Source organism: Monodelphis domestica, chromosome 1 (assembly GCF_027887165.1).
Source record: "Monodelphis domestica isolate mMonDom1 chromosome 1, mMonDom1.pri, whole genome shotgun sequence".
NCBI classification, from domain to species: domain Eukaryota; kingdom Metazoa; phylum Chordata; class Mammalia; order Didelphimorphia; family Didelphidae; genus Monodelphis; species Monodelphis domestica.
The window spans coordinates 409,217,273-409,234,737 of NC_077227.1; the positions used below are offsets into that span (position 1 = coordinate 409,217,273).

The following is a 17,465-nucleotide window of genomic DNA, read 5'->3' on the forward strand; positions in this document are numbered from 1 at the left end:
TATGCCACAACTATTTTAACTATTACAGTTCATGGCTCCCACTCTTTTAACAGCTACAAGCCTGACCTACCTGCCAGGTCTTTAATCAACATGCCTTTTGTGGCAGTTTTTGGTGGATGTCCTCTTGCTCATATACTGTTTGAACATTTACAAATCAATTTTATCTCTATGCTGAAAGCTGGAGAGTATAAATTTTGTCTGGTCATAGTTGATCAGCTGACCAGTTAGACTGAAGCATTCCCTACTGCTTGGGCCACATCTTCTTTTGTTGTCAAAGTTCTTTTAAAAGAAATTATTCCCCATTTTGGCCTACCAGCCAGTATTGACTCAGATAGAGGAACTCATTTTACTGATGTAGTCTTATCACAAATTTATTCATGTTTGGGGATAACTTCTAAATTTCATATACCATATCATCCCCAGAGATCCAGCCAAGTTGATTTACCTCTGATTACCGCTTTGGCTGCATCCCAAAAGGTTTGAAAGGATGTCTCACTGGTGTCATTTTCCTCGATGAAATTATTAATTGTTTCTATGATTTCTTCTCTAACTAAATGATTATGGAGTATCATATTGTTTAATTTCCAGTTAGTTTTTGATTTGGTTTTCCATGTACCATTACTGATCATTATTTTTATTGCCTTGTGATCTGAGAAGGCTGCATTTATTATTTCTGCTTTTCTGCATTTGTGTGCTATGTTTCTGTGACCTAATGTATGGTCAATTTTTGTGAATGTGCCATGTGGTGCTGAGAGGTAGGTGTATTCCTTTTTATCTCGATTTATTTTTCTCCATATGTCTATTAATTCTAATTTTTCTAAGATTTCATTCACTTCTTTTACCTCTTTCTTATTTATTTTTTGATTTGATTTATCTAAATTTGATAATGGTTGGTTTAAGTCTCCCACTAATATGGTTTTACTGTCTATTTCTTCCTTCAATTCTCCTAGTTTCTCCATTAGAAATTTGGGTGCTATATTATTTGGTGCATACATGTTGATTAGTGATATTTCCTCATTATCTAAATTCCCTTTTAACAAAATATAATTACCTTCCCTATCCCTTTTAATCAGGTCTAGTTTTGCTTTGGCTTTGTCAGATATCATGATTACCACTCCTGCCTTCTTTCTGTCAGTTGAGGCCCAGAAGGTCTAACTCCATCCTTTAATTCTGACCTTGTGGGTGTCTACCCACCTCATGTGTGTTTCTTGAAGACAACATATGGTAGGGTTTTGGATTCTAATCCATTCTGCTATTCGTCTACATTTTATGGGTGAGTTCATCCCATTCACATTCAAAGTTATGACTGTCACTTGTGGACTCCATGGCATTTTGATAACCTTCCCTAATTCTAACCTTTTTTTCTTCAGCTCTACCCTTTAGTCCAGTGATTTACTTTAAATCAGTACCCCTTATCCCCTCCCTTGATATGTTTCCCTTTTTAGTCCCTCCCCCTCCTCCCTCTCTTTCCCTCCCCTTTTGTTTTCCCTCTCCCCCTCCCCCCCTTGGTTTTCCCTTCTCCCTACCCTTGTTGGGTAAGATAGAATTCAAGATCCCAATGGATCTGGATGTTCTTCCCTCTCAGAGTTGATTTCCCTGAGAGTAAGGTTTAAGTAAAAACTCTCTTCCTCTCCTTATAGGAGTTTTCTTCCCCTTCCCTTCCCATGTGAATCTTTGTGTGAGAAAGATTATTCTATTTGGTCTTTCTTTTCCCCCTATTTACACATTACATTTCCCCCACATGTTAGTATACATAGATTGATATAAATATAGTCCTTATAAAAGAGAGTTTGAATAAAAGAAAATGATAACATTTTTCTCCTTTTCCCTTTCCTTCATATTTACCTTTTCAGGTATTCCATGCTCTTTGATTTTTGATATCGAACTTTCCACAGAACTCTGGTCTTTTCTTTGCAAAAACTTGGAAGTCTTCTATTTTATTGAATGCCCATACTTTCCCTTGGAAGTATATAGTCAGTTTTGATGGGTAGCTGATTCTTGGTTGAAGACCCAGCTCTCTTGCCTTTCTGAAAATCATGTTCCATGCCTTACGATCATTCAGAGTAGAACTTGCAAGGTCTTGTGTGACCCTGATTGGCATTCCTTTATATCTAAATTGTCTTTTTCTGGCTTCTTGTAGAATTTTTTCTTTTGTTTGAGAGCTTTGGAATTTGGCAATTACATTCCTGGGAGTTGTCTTTTGGGGGTTTAGTGTAGAGGGTGTGCTGCGAGCTCTGTCAGTGGCTGTATTGCCCCCTTGTTCTAGAATCTCTGGGCAATTTTCTTTGATCATATCTTGTATTACAATGTCGAGTTTGCTGTTTATTTCTGGCTTTTCTGGAAGTCCAATTATTCTTAAATTATCTCTTCTCCCTCTATTTTCCAAATCTGTCACCTTGTCAGTGAGATATTTTATGTTCTCTTATAATTTCTTGGCCTTTTGGTTTTGCTTTATTAGTTCTTGTTTTAAGGCCTGGTTTTCTTTTTCAGTTTGGTCAAACTGGTTTTGTAGATGCATGAATTTCTTTTGCATTATTTCCCACTTTTCCTCCCAGAAGGCTTCCATCTTTTTGATCATTTCTGATTCAAATTCTTCATGGGTTTGTGGAGAGTTTCCATTTCCTTTGGAAGGTTTCGGAGCATTTGCTTGTGTTTCCTCTTCTATCTCCTCTGTGTTTTGTATTTTTGCTCCATAAAATGTGTCCAAAATTGCCCCCTTCTTCTCGTTTCTTTTGGAATTTGGGGGCTTTTGTGTGTCAGTGTAGTTTGCCATCTCTATCTGAGTGTGGAGGATTAGATTTTCTTATCTCTGTCTGGTGTTCAGAGGTTTTAGCCCCAGGCAGATTGTCCTTTCTATGAAGTTGTTGTTCTGTCTTCCTGGGGAAGCCAGGAATTGCTGGTGTGTCCCTGGGTTGAATTGAATGTGCCCTGAGGCAGGGACCTGAGACTGTAATGGAGGGATCCAGCCAGGGGGTTATAAGCTCCCCCCCCGTCTCTCTGTTTCCCTGCTGTCTGGGTGCCCCCTCGACTGGGTCAGGTTGTTTTCAGGAAGTGGCCTTCTGAATAGCCGGCCCTGGGGTCATTTTGCCAGCCCTGAGGGTTACTGTTGTTCCCGAAGACCCTGCTCTCTGAGGAGGAGGGGCTGAGGCTTCCCTGAGCTCAGGGCCAGGGCTCCTGATAAGAAGATTAGCTTTCCCTGGGTTGAACTGAGATTCTGATGGAAGGATCCAGCCAGGGGGTTACGAGCTCCCCGGTCTCTCTCTGTTTCCCTGCTGTCTGGTTGCCCCCTCGACTGGGTCAGGTGATTTTCAGGGTGTGGCTTTCAGAATAGCTGGCCCTGGGGTCCTTTTGCCAGCCCTGAGGGTTACTGTTGTTTCCGAAGACCCAGCTCTCTGAGGGGGAGAGGCCGCGGCTCTGAAAAGGTAAATATGAAGGAAAGGGAAAAGGAGAAAAATGTTATCTTTTTCTTTTATTCAAACTCTCTTTTATAAGGACTATATTTATATCAATCTATGTATATTGATATGTGGGGAAAATGTAATGTGTAAATAGGGGGAAAAGAAAGACCAAATAGAATAATCTTTCTCACACAAAGATTCACATGGGAAGGGAAGGGGAAGAAAACTCCTATAAGAAGGAGAGGAAGAGAGTTTTTACTTAAACCTTACTCTCAGGGAAATCAACTCTGAGAGGGAAGAACATCCAGATCCATTGGGATCTTGAATTCTATCTTACCCAACAAGGGTAGGGAGAAGGGAAAACCAAGGGGGGGAGGGGGAGAGGGAAAACAAAAGGGGAGGGAAAGAGAGGGAGGAGGGGGAGGGACTAAAAAGGGAAACATATCAAGGGAGGGGACAAGGGGGACTGATTTAAAATAAATCACTGGATTAAAAAGTTAGAGCTGAAGAAGAAAGGTTAGAATTAGGGAAGGATATCAAAATGCCATGGAGTCCACAAGTGACAATCATAACTTTGAATGTGAATGGGATGAACTCACCCATAAAATGTAGACGAATAGCAGAATGGATTAGAATCCAAAACCCTACCATATGTTGTCTCCAAGAAACACACATGAGGTGGATAGACACCCACAAGGTCAGAATTAAAGGATGGAGTTAGACCTTCTGGGCCTCAACTGACAGAAAGAAGGCAGGAGTTGCAATCATGATATCTGACAAAGCCAAAGCAAAAATAGACCTGATTAAAAGGGATAGGGAAGGTAATTACATCCTGTTAAAAGGGAATTTAGATAATGAGGAAATATCACTAATCAACATATATGCACCAAATAATATAGCACCCAAATTTCTAATGGAGAAACTAGGAGAATTGAAGGAAGAAATAGACAGTAAAACCATATTAGTGGGAGACTTGAACCAACCATTATCAAATTTAGATAAATCAAATCAAAAAATAATAAGAAAGAGATAAAAGAAGTGAATGAAATCTTAGAAAAATTAGAATTAATAGACATATGGAGAAAAATAAATAGGGACAAAAAGGAATACACCTACCTCTCAGCACCACATGGCACATTCACAAAGATTGACCATACATTAGGTCACAGAAACATGGCATACAAATGCAGAAAAGCAGAAATAATAAATGCAGCCTTTTCATATCACATGGCAATAAAAATAATGATCAGTAATAGTACGTGGAAAACCAAATAAAAAACTAATTGGAAATTAAACAATATGATACTCCAAAATCATTTAATTAGAGAAGAAATCATAGAAACAATAATTTCATTGAGGAAAATGACAACAGTGAGACATCCTTTCAAACCTTTTGGGATGCAGCCAAAGCAGTAATCAGAGGTAAATTCATATCCCTGAGTGCATATATTTACAAAGTAGGGAGAGCAGAGATCAATCAATTGGAAATGTAAATAAAAAATCTTGAAAGAGATCAAATTAAAACCCCTCAGCAGAAAACAAAACTAGAAATCCTAAAAACTAAGGGAGAAATTAATAAAATAGAAAGTGATAGAACTATTGATTTAATAAATAAGACAAGAAGCTGGTACTTTGAAAAAACAAACAAAATAGACAAAGTACTGGTCAATCTAATTAAAAAAAGGAAAGAAGAAAAGCAACTTAACAGCATCAAAGATGAAAAGGGGGATAGCACCTCCGATGAAGAAGAAATTAAGGCAATCATTAAAAATTACTTTGCCCAATTATATGACAATAAACACACCAATTTGGGTGATATGGATGAATATATACAAAAATACAAACTGCCTAGACTAACAGAAGAAGAAATAGAATTCTTAAATAATCCCATATTAGAAAATGAAATCCAACAGGGCATCAAAGAACTCCCTAAGAATAAATCCCCTGGACCCGATGGATTCACAAGTGAATTCTATCAAACTTTCAGAGAACAGTTAATCCCAATACTATACAAACTATTTGACATAATAAGCAAAGAGGGAGTTCTACCAAACTCCTTTTATGACACAAACATGGTACTGATTCTAAAACCAGGCAGGTCAAAAACAGAGAAAGAAAATTATAGACTAATCTCCCTAATGAATATAGATGCAAAAATCTTAAGTAGGATACTAGCAAAAAGACTCCAGCAAGTGATCAGAAGGGTCATCCACCATGATCAAGTAGGATTTATACCAGGGATGCAGGGCTGGTTCAATATTAGGAAAACCATGCACATAATTGACCACATCAACAAGCAAACCAACAAGAAACACATGATTATCTCAACAGATGCAGAAAAAAACTTTGATAAAATACAACATCCATTCCTATTAAAAACACTAGAAAGCATAGGAATAGAAGGATCGTTCCTAAAAATAATAAACAGTATATATCTAAAACCATCAGCTAATATCATCTGCAATGGGGATAAACTAGATGCATTCCCAATAAAATCAGGAGGGAAACAAGGATGCCCATTATCACCTCTACTATTTGACATTGTACTAGAAACACTAGCAGTATCAATTAGAGAAGAAAAAGAAATTGAAAGCATCAAAATAGGCAAGGAAGAGACCAAGTTATCACTCTTTGCGGATGACATCATGGTCTACTTAAAGAATCCTAGAGATTCAACCAAAAAGCTAATTGAAATAATCAACAACTCTAGCAAAGTTGCAGGATACAAAATAAACCCGCATAAGTCATCAGCATTTCTATATATCTCCAACACAGCTCAGCAGCAAAACTAGAAAGAGAAATCCCATTCAAAATCACCTTAGACAAAATAAAATACCTAGGAATCTATCTCCCGAGACAAACACAGGAACTATATGAACACAACTACAAAACACTCTCCACACAACTAAAAGTAGATTTGAGCAATTGGAAAAAACACTAACTGCTCATGGATAGGATGAGCCAATATAATAAAAATGAACATCCTACCCAAACTTATTTATCTATTTAGTGCCATACCCATTGAACTCCCAAAAAATTTCTTTACTGATTTAGAAAAAAACCATAACAAAGTTCATTTGGAATAACAAAGGATCAAGGATATCCAGGGAAATAATGAAAAAAAAACACAAATGATGGGGGCCCTGCAATCCCAGACCTCAAACTATATTACAAAGCAGCAGTCATCAAAACAATTTGGTACTGGCTAAGAGACAGAAAGGAGTATCAGTGGAATAGACTGGGGGCAAGCGACCTCAGCAAGACAATATATGATAAACCCAAAGATCCCAGTTTTTGAGACAAAAATCCACTATTTGATAAAAACTGCTGGGAAAATTGGAAGACAGTGTGGGAGAGATTAGGAATTGATCAACACCTCACACCCTACACCAAGATAAATTCAAAATGGGTGAATGACTTAAACATAAAGAAGGAAACCGTAAGTAAATTGGTTAAACACAGAATAGTATACATGTCAGACCTTTGGGAGGGGAAAGATTTTAAAACCAAGCAATACATAGAAAGAATCACAAAATGTAAAATAAATAATTTCGACTACATCAAATTAAAAAGCTTTTGTACAAACAAAACCAATGTAACTAAAATCAGAAGGGAAACAACAAATTGGGAAAAAATCTTCATAGAAACCTCTGACAAAGGTTTAATTACTCATATTTATAAAGAGCTAAATCAATTGTACAAAACATCAAGCCATTCTCCAATTGATAAATGGGCAAGGGACATGGATAGGCAGTTCTCAGATAAAGAAATCAAAACTATTAATAAGCACATGAAGAAGTGTTCTAAATCTCTTATTTTTTTTTAAATTTTATAATATTTTATTTGATCATTTCCAAGCGTTATTCATTAAAGACAAAGTTCATTTTCTTTTCCTCCCCCCCACAACCCCATATCCGACGCGTGATTCCACTGGGTATCACATGTGTTCTTGATTCAAACCCATTGCCATGTTGTTAATATTTGCATTAGAGTTTCGTTTAGAGTCTCTCCTCTGTCATGTCCCCTCAACAGCTGTGGTCAGGCAGTTGCTTTTCCTCGGTGTTTCTACTCCCACAGTTTATCCTCTGCTTATGAATGGTATTTTTTCTCCTAGATCCCTGCAGATTATTCAGGGACATTACACCTCCAGTAATGGAGAAGTCCATTACATTAGATTATACCACAGTGTATTAGTCTCTGTGTACAATGTTCTCCTGGTTCTGCTCCTCTCGCTCTGCATCAGTTCCTGGAGGTTGTTCCAGTCTCCATGGAATTCCTCCACTTTATTATTCCTTTTAGCACAATAGTATTCTATCACCAACATATACCACAATTTGCTCAGCCATTCCCCAATTGATGGGCATCCCCTCTTTTTCCAGTTTTTGGCCAAAGTTGGCCAAAGCTGCACAAAGAGTGCAGCTATGAATATTTTTGTACAAGTCCTTTTGTCCATTTTCTCTTTGGGGTACAGACCTAGCAGTGCTATGGCTGGATCAAAGAGTAGACATTCTTTTGTCGCCCTTTGGGCATAGTTCCAAATTGCCCTCCAGAATGGTTGGATCAGTTCACAACTCCCACCATCAATGAATTAATGTCCCTACTTTGCCACATCCCCTCCAGCGTTCATGACTTTCCTTTGCTATCATGTTTGCCAATCTGTTAGGTATGAGGTGATACCTCAGAGTTGTTTTGATTTGCATCTCTCTGATTATAAGAGATTTAGAACACTTCTTCATATGCTTATTAATAGTTTTGATTTCGTTATCTGAGAACTGCCTATCCATGTCCCTTGCCCATTTATCAATTGGAGAATGGCTTGATTTTTTGTACAATTGATTTAGCTCTTTATAAATTTGAGTAATTAAACCTTTCTCAGAGGTTTCTATGAAGATTTTTCCCCAATTTGTTGTTTCCCTTCTGATTTTTGTTACATTGGTCTAAATCTCTTATAATCAGAGAGATGCAAATCAAAACAACTCTGAGGTATCACCTCACACCTAGCAGATTGGCTAACATGAAAGCAAAGGAAAGTAATGAATGCTGGAGGGGATGTGGCAAAGTAGGGACATTAATTCATTGATGGTGGAGTTGTGAATTGATCCAACCATTCTGGAGGGCAATTTGGAACTATGCCCAAAGGGTGATAAAAGAATGTCTACCCGTTGATCCAGCCATAGCACTGCTGGGTTTGTACCCCAAAGAGATAATGGGGAAAAAGACTTTTACAAGAATATTCATAGCTGCGCTCTTTTTGGTGGCCAAAAATTGGAAAAAGAGGGGATGCCGTTCAATTGGGGAATGGCTGAACAAGTTGTGGTATATGTTGGTGATGGAATACTATTGTGCAAAAAGGAATAATAAAGTGGAGGAATTCCATGGAGACTGGAACAACCTCCAGGAACTGATGCAGAGCGAGAGGAGCAGAACCAGGAGAACATTGTACACAGAGACCAATACACTGTGGTATAATCTAATGTAATGGACTTCTCCATTAGTGGAGGTGTAATGTCCCTGAACAATCTGCAGGGATCTAGGAGAAAAAACACTATCCATAAGCAGAGGAAAAACTGTGGGAGTAGAAACCCCGAGGAAAAACAACTGCCTGACCACAGCTATTGAGGGGACATGACAGAGGAGAGACTCTAAACGAAACTCTAATGCAAATATTAACAACATGGCAATGGGTTTGAATCAAGAACATATGTGATACCCAGTGGAATCACGGATCCGCTATGGGGTTTGTGGGGGGGGGGGAGGAAAAGAAAATGATCCTTGCCTTTAATGAATAATGCTTGGAAATGATCAAATAAAATATTCTTAAAAAAAGATTATTATGAGAATTAACCTGGATCCTCATGCCTAAGATAAAAAATTGAGTATATGCAATTATAAAAATAAATTGCGAACATGAAAAAAAAAAAGAATTCTACCTGGCTCTGAGAAAGTCAGAGCTCCCTCTCCCTCTCTCTCTCCCCTTTTCTCTCAACCTTAATATCTTCCCTGTATTGTAAAATAAACTACTACTAAATTCCATTTACTTAAGTAATTCATTTTGGGATTTAGAAATTAAATCCCTGGCAACCACCAATTAAAAATTATTCAGGTCCAACCATGAAAATTTAATAACATATACACACTCCCTCCCTGCTTTAACAGTTCCTTTATGACTAGATCTATTTCCTTTTTTAAGTTTGGGTTATTTAAGATCTCTATCTCATCTTCTAACATGGTGCATTTTATGTGTTTGAAGATATTCACTTTTATGTTCTTAATTATTTTAGCATATAACTGTGCATAACTTGTTCTAATGATTTTTTTATTTCTTCTAATCATAGTACAATTTTAATTTATTAGTTTGTAATTTTATGTATTTTCTTCTCTCTTCTTTTTAATCAGATTATCTAAGGTTAGTCTATCAATTAGTCTGAAGAATCACCTTTTAGGTTTATTGATGATTCCATCTCTTTTGTTTCCAATTCCTCTGTTTCCCTTCTACTTTTTAATAGCTCTTCTTTTGTGCTTTTTGAGGGGTTTATTTGTTGGATTTCTAATTTTTGAATGCATTTTTAGTTCATTAATCCTTTCTTTTTCTATTTTGTTAATGTATAATTTGTAAGTATTTTATCCCCTCCTCTCCACCAAGACCTGCTTTAGCTGCATCACAGAAGCTTTGGTATGCTGTTTCATCATTATAATTTTATCTTACATAATTATTAATTTTTTCTCTGATTTTTTCTTTGAGTCACTGATAATTTAGGGTTTCATCGTTAGGTCTCCATTTGGGTCTATGTGTTTTTTTGCATATTTTCCCTGAAGATGTTTCTATTTTTATTGCATTATGGTCTATAAAGAATAGATTAACCCTTTCTGCCTTTTAATATTTGTTTTCAAAATCTCTATTGATTTTGATATTCAGGGTCAGGTTTTGTAAAAGTTCCATGTGGTGTGTAAATGCCAAAACTGTAAGGATAATTTTAGTGTTTTGACTTAATATCTAAATAAGTGGTCACCATGGGAAATTCCCAAATATGAAAATACCCAAGTCATCTGGGATTTATGGAGATTTTAATTAATAAAGAGAGAAAGAATTAAGGGAAGGAGAGAGAGAGAGAGAGAGAGAAAGAGACAGAGAGAAATAATTTAAACTGCTCTGGCTCAGGCTGAGCCAAATAGTAGAAAAAGGTCTAGGCCAAAGTGGCCTCTCTGAGCCTAAGGGAGAGTGCGTCAGTCTTATTACTTACCACAAGACCGTCTCCAAGCAAGCTCCAGTCCTCCACTGAATCTTCTGAACTCCAATTGAGCTTTTCCCTCCACTCTGAACTGAATTGCTCTCTAAATTTAATTACCTCAACTGACTTTTTACCCCTTCCTTTTAAAGAAAATTTCTCTTATGTCACCTCCCCTAAATTTTCACGTCTACTAATTACAGTAGACACGTTTTTTTTTTTCCCCAGAACTGCCCATTTTTAGTTCTCATCTAATTTGGTTCTCACCTTCTATGGTTAGATTATATCTTCTGAGTACTTCACACCTCTTTGTTCAGCTTGCTTTTTGTAAGTCACTTGATCTTTTTGTGATTAATTTAACCTTTACAGGTACTTAACACCTTTTTGTATTTGATCTAAAAATAGACCTAGTTTAAGGTTCTAGCTTTACTATAAGGTATGAGTTAAGGACTTTCACTGTTCAATCAAGAGTTTACAACTTTATCTTCCCCTATGGCACTGTCTGAGTAGGGTGGAGTAATTTTAAAAGTTCCCAATACATTCCTGATTAAGTATCTCCATTGTTACAATAAGGGAATAGTTTAAATCAAATTTTCTAAGGTACAGTCTGAGTAGTGTTTAAGATTCACAGGTACTGAGAAATATGTAAAATGTTTTGCTGTACCTTGTAAAATATGTCATGCATTTTAAACTCTAGTTTGTGTAGCAGTTTATTCAGTTCCATATTTTCTCTTTTGTTTACCTTTGGATAAGACTTATCCAAAGCTGAGATACAGAGATATTGAAGTTTTCTGTCACTATTATGTTATCCAAGTCTTCCTGTAGCTCAGATGTTTCCTTTATTAATATGGATGCTAAGCATTTGAAATTGTTATTAATGATATTTATTTTTCTCCATTGTTTCTTTCATTGTAATATAGTTTTCTTATTTATCCCATTTAATTTTTAATGTTTGTTTTTGTTCTGTTAGATAGCATGATTGCAATTCCTGCTTTTTTGTTTTCATTTTATGTATACTAAATTTTTTCCATCTACTCAGTTTTAGTCTGTGTCTTTGTTTTTAACACATGTTTCTTATTAGCAACAGATATGGGGATTTTCTTTTCTTATCCAACCTGTCTCTCTTTTTCATTTTATTGGATTGTTTTATTCATTCATATTTCAAGCAATTAGAGTTTGGTTTATGTTTTCCTCCCCTTGTCTCTAATATCGGAGGGGGTTTTTTCAAGTTAGGATTCCCCTCTCTGCCCCTTCTCCTGCACTATGTACTATAGTACTATGTTGCTTCAGTTACTTTACCTTGATATTTTTTTGAGCCTTATTTCCACTGACTCTATTCCTCTCTCTTCAGATCACCTACTCTTATATGTTACCCCTTTCTTTTTTGAGTTTCACTTTTTGGGTCCTTTTTTTCTTTTTTCTACTTTTTAAATTTTGTAATTCTTTCTTGCTTTTCCCCCTCAGTTAATCAAATAAATTCATTTTTCTCATCTACATAACTAGTTCTATTTCTTAGTCATCATTGTTGTTGTATTTGTCATTTCACTTTTTATAAATGTTTTCTCTCACGCTCTTTATTATCCATCCTCTCTTTGTCTTTTTGTCAGACCCTTGTTTTTGTGATTTATGACCCTGTATTCCTAATGTACTCAAAGTTTCTAAGGTATCCATTCTATGCTCTTCCCACTAAGCAGTTTCTGCCACTGCTTTGTAGTGCTTGCCCCATGGTTTCTGCTTTTCTATTGTATCTGACTCTTCAACAATACCAGTTATTATGCATGTCAGCAAAAACATTGCTCCATGAGAAAGGTCTCTTTCCCACCACCCATCAATGACCTATATCCCACCTTGGTTATCTCATTTTCCCAACATTTGCCTAAAATCTCTTTCCAGTTTCCAAGCTCTTCTACTCCCTCAGGTACCAGTTGCCCCAAAGGGTTCCAAGACCACCCTTCCCAAATTAGAATGAGTAGACTTATCAACCACTAAATCCTTGAGGCCATATCCAACACAAGATCTCCATCTCTCTTTCCCCAGAAGACCACTCATCAATGGAATCTCCTCCCAGCATTAAAGCAAGTCTTTCTTCCTTCCCCCCCCCCCTTTTTAATCCTTCTTCCACCTCCTCATTCACTTTCCTATAGGCTCTTCTCTTTCTAGGACCACAAAGGTCACATTGCCTTCATTGCTAGTCTTTAATGGGAGCTTAGCACACCACACATTCTTTCTGTCTCCCTGTCCCTCTCCTTTTTATGTCTCCTCCCCATGTTGCAATGTAGTCCCATCAAAAGAGTATTGATTCACCTGTAGGCAGAGTGTTACCAAGTTCTGCTCATAAGACCTCCCTGTCTGCCTCTTCATTATTATTATCTCTACCAAAGTCCCACCTTCACCCCAGTCTTTTTGTGTACATTTAGGAGTCTCTTACAGATCTTGCTGTTGTAATTGCTGGCCTTGCTGGCTGTGTTTTATTCACTCTTTTGCATTTCTGTTGCTTTGAGTGTTCAAGAAGCAATTAATTTATTCAGTTCTGGTTTTCTTTCAAAAAAAATGTTCCAAACATCTATTTATTATTCAATGTACATCATTTTTCATGTCTGGTTAAGTTCAGATTTGCAGGGTAGGTCATCTGGGCAGCATCTTGAGTTCCATTACACTTAGGAACACATTATTCTATTCCCTCCAATGTTTACTATTGGGTTCAGAATAGTCTGGTATTATTCAAAGTTCTTTTCTTTGTATTTAAATATCTTTCTCCAGTTCACTGGTACATGTTGTTTCTGAATTGAATTGTTAAATTTAACCACAATCTTAGTTATTCTTGTTGTTATTGTTGTTTTTCCTGGAAGCAACCTCTAAATTTTTTCCATTGTTATTTCTTTTTCAATGTGTATTAGTTTTGGGCACTTCAATTATTTCCTTCATATTGTTCTCTCTTTTGTTTCCTTGGGGAGATTTCCCATTAGCCCAGTTTTTCTATTCTGCCCATTATTTTTGCTGTGCAAGTCATAAATTCTGCTCTCATAATTCTCATTTCTGTTTTGAACCACTTATAAACAATGTACTGTGGTTCCATGTTCTTAAATTCCACAGTCCTCTTCAAATGCTGGATCACTTTTCTTTGTTTTATAGTATTTATTTATAGAACCCTACACTCATTTACTGGATCTAGAGGTCATATTTCTTTCTGTTGCTACAGTTTTTCCTACTGATTTCTCTGTTTATGATTCAATTGTTTGAGTTTTTCTCTTCCCGACATCTTTGGTAATTTTGGTCTGTTTTCTGCCTTTATTTCCCACTATTGTTTACTTTCTGATTCCTTCTTCTCTCAGTCTGCCTTGCTCCCTCTGTTTCTTAGTTCTTTGGCCAGGCACTGGCAGTTAAAAGCTTTGCAGAGCTGGTACAACTGGGTTATTGGCCCAGCTCTGGCAGGACTGTCCATCCTGGTACCTGCAATTCAAATTCTTGTAGCATTGGCTGTGGCAACCAGGGAAAATTTCTAGAGCATGGGGCAGTGGTTCCCACAGCACTTGAAGGAGGAAGATGGGTAGGGATCAGGGTGTGGGTTGAGTTGTAAGCCTGCTATTGCTGCCTCAGTGTCAGTACTGATAGAATTGGGGAGGATGCTGACTGAGCTCAGGGTCAATGAGGATCAGTTGATGGTTGTTTGGAGTATTTTCTAACCTTATTTTAGATATTAGGGTGTCCTAGATAAATTATGGAGATAGCACGATTTGCTTTATCTTTGGTCAATAAATTCTTTTTTTTTAATTGAAAATATTTGAGAAGTAATGGCAATGAAAGAAAATGTCTAATTCAGCACTTTGTTGTTCACTTGGCCCAATTAATGAGCATTTTTTTAGTAGTTACTGCATGTCAGGCACTATGTTAAACACTAAAGCTACAAGAAAGGCAAAAAGTGCTAAGAAAAAGGCTGACTAGAAAAGACTTCTCATAGAAGCGGGGGGAGTTTAGCTGTGATTTAAAGGAATTAGGAAACCCAGGATGTAGAGATAATGAAGAAGAGTTTGTTCTAGGCATGGGAGAAATCAGGAGATGAAATTACTTGTTTGCAGAACAGTAAGGAGTCCAGTGTCACTTAATGGAAGAATATATGAGGGGGTGTGAGATGTAACAAGACTGGAAAAGTAGAAGGGAATGAGGTTATAAAAGGCTTTGAACACCAACAGATTATTTTTATATAATCCTGGAGGTTATAGGGAGCCACTAGAGTTCACTGAGTAGGGGGCAACATGATTAAATCTGAGTTTTAAGAAGATTAATTTGATAGCTGACTGGATTGATGGATAGAAGTAGGGAGAGACTTAAGGCAGGGAGAAGACATAGGACACTAATCACAGTCTTTCTCTTGCTCTAATTACATGCCAACATGTATTTGACTCATAGACTCTAAGCATCTTGAGAGGAGAACTATGTTTTATACTTCTTGGTCTTCCCTACAATGACCCATGGCTTTCAGATGACAAAAAGACAAGAGGTTCAGAAATGAAAAATGATGGACTTGGGGTCAGGAAGCCTAGGTTGGAATTCCATTTCCAGCATTCACTCACCATGTGATTTGGGGCCCATCTCTTCTTCATTTGGAGCCTTAATTTCCTTGTCCACAAAATAGGGGTGATAAAGTGTCAAGAAAAGCTTTTTGTAAACCATAAAGCTCTATACAAATGTAAGCTTTCATTACTGTAGATGTTCAGTAAATGTTCAATTAAACCAAAATTTGAAGCCATAGGAAAGAATGAGCTTCTCAAAAAGGAGTGCCTATAGCATAAGAACCAAGTGCAGAAGCTCATAATCCTGAGGAAAATCTACAATGAAAATAGAAAAAGAGTAGCCACAAAGGAAGACAAATGATGTCAAAGATGATGGTTTAGTCAAAACCAGTCAGAGGCAGTTTAATCAATAGGCAGAAACCAGGAAAAAAGAAACATCTGCTCAGAATATCAAGAAACTGAAGTAAAAGCTAATAGTAAATAGTGTCAAATGCATCAAAGAAGGCAAAGAAGAAAGGTAATTGGATTTGATAAGGAAGATATAATTGATGACTTTGAAGAATGGTGGGAGTGAGAGTCCAATGTCAAGTGTGTCTATTAAAGGTGAGATTTAAACCCAAACTCCTACTGACTCCAACTTCTTCCACTCGTTGCCTCAGTTGTGGCAATATTCGACTGGGAATGAATTCATTGGATCAAAGATGTAGAGCTAGAAAGGACTTAGAGTTCATCTGATCCAGCCTCCTCATTCAAAAAATGGCAACAACTAACATCACAAAGGGGAAGTTACTTGACCACAATCAGACAGGTAGAAATGGCAGAGCTGAAACAGAAGCCAGGTCTCCTTACTCCAGACTCAGTCCTCTTTGCACTGCCCCAAACTGCCTCATTTTACAAGGAGCTTGGTAGTGTGCAAAGCCTTCTTAGATCCCAGCTCATCATCCCAGCAAGAAGATGTACCACACCCTGGGAACCAGAACCCCCAAGTGAAAGTCACAATATACAAGGGACAAGTGCCAAAGAGACAGTTGGGTTCAGCTCTGGTCCTGACTGAAGCCTCCTTTCCTCTCCCACCTCCACCTCCCCAGTCTACTCACTGATAGGAATCACATTCCTACGCTGTTATTCTCCATTTAGAAGGAACATACTGTCTGTTCCTGCCTCCAGGCTTCGGTTCATTCTGTTCTCCATAGTCCCCTCCTTCCTGGAATGTACCCCCAACTTCTGTTGACAAAATTGACCCTTGATCATCTTTCCAACTCAAGTCTCACCTCCCCTTAGAAGCCCCCCCTGACCAACCCTACTCTAACTTACCCAAAATCCATTTCTCTTCCTTTAAGATTTCTCCATCATACAGACATGTAGTGCCCGCTGCCAAGGAGGACTTACTTAAGATGGCTGTAATGAGGACCACAATGGACTAAAAGTCATCGGGCAGAGCCTTAGGAATAATTTTGCTGCTAAGGTTTTGGGGGACCTTGAGTAAGTCACCTCCCCCCACTCAGAACCTCCTGCCCTTTATCAGTAGAATGAGACTGGGCTGCATAGACCTCTAGGGTCCCTTCCAGCTCCATAATTCTTTGTAACCACTCTGGATCTCAGTTCTCTCATCTGTCAAAACATCCACACTCCCTGCTTCCTAGGGCAGCTGCAGGACACTAGTTTTGTAAAGTAAAGCCTGATAGAAAAATGAGCTAGTGAGGTCATAATGCCTGTTATTTCTCCCTGCTGGAGTACAAAAAGAGGCAAATCTTGTATAATTGTCGGGTAGCACCTGCCAAAGGCCCCACCCAAATGGTGTCCCTGTCAGGAGACTAGGATCCCCTATATAGCTTACGAAGACATCTGAGTAAAATATTAATGGTCATAAGGAACAAGTATCTAGTTCTTTGTTTGCAAAGCACTTCATTTATACTATTTCATTTGATTCTCACCACGACTCGGTGAGGGTAAAAATGTGAGTATTTTACAGATGAGTAAAGTGAGGCTTAGAGTTGTCAAGTGACTTGCCTGCAGCCATATAGCTAGTAAGGTTTCAAACTCAGTTCTTACCTGATCCAGATCCCAGCACTTTATACCACCCAGCTGCCCCTGCACAAATGCAATTTCAAAGTAGTAGGCACACCTTAATGATCCTACACCTGGTGCCAGCTCTTCCTCCTGTCCAGCTCTGATCACTTCCCCCTGGTGATCTGCGGGCTCCCCATTGCCTACTTCTTAATGTCCAGGCTCCTTTGCCTGGTTTTCAAAGCCTCCTACAGCTCTCCTTTTCGAGCCTTCTGTCCCACTGCTCGTCTCCATGCGTGCTAAGCTCCACTGAATTGGGCTAC

The 17,465-nt window shown here is 37.9% G+C and overlaps 1 long non-coding RNA gene across 1 annotated transcript; it reads right to left on the bottom strand.

Moving 5' to 3' along the window:
* Window positions 1-1,507: 1,507 nt before the first annotated feature.
* On the bottom strand, window positions 1,508-17,128 carry LOC103094022 (uncharacterized). The gene is made up of 3 exons (XR_008915236.1): window positions 16,450-17,128; window positions 16,233-16,359; window positions 1,508-3,414 (listed from the first exon to the last, which is right to left on the bottom strand). It is a non-coding gene; the product is annotated as an uncharacterized LOC103094022 (long non-coding RNA).
* Window positions 17,129-17,465: the final 337 nt, after the last annotated feature.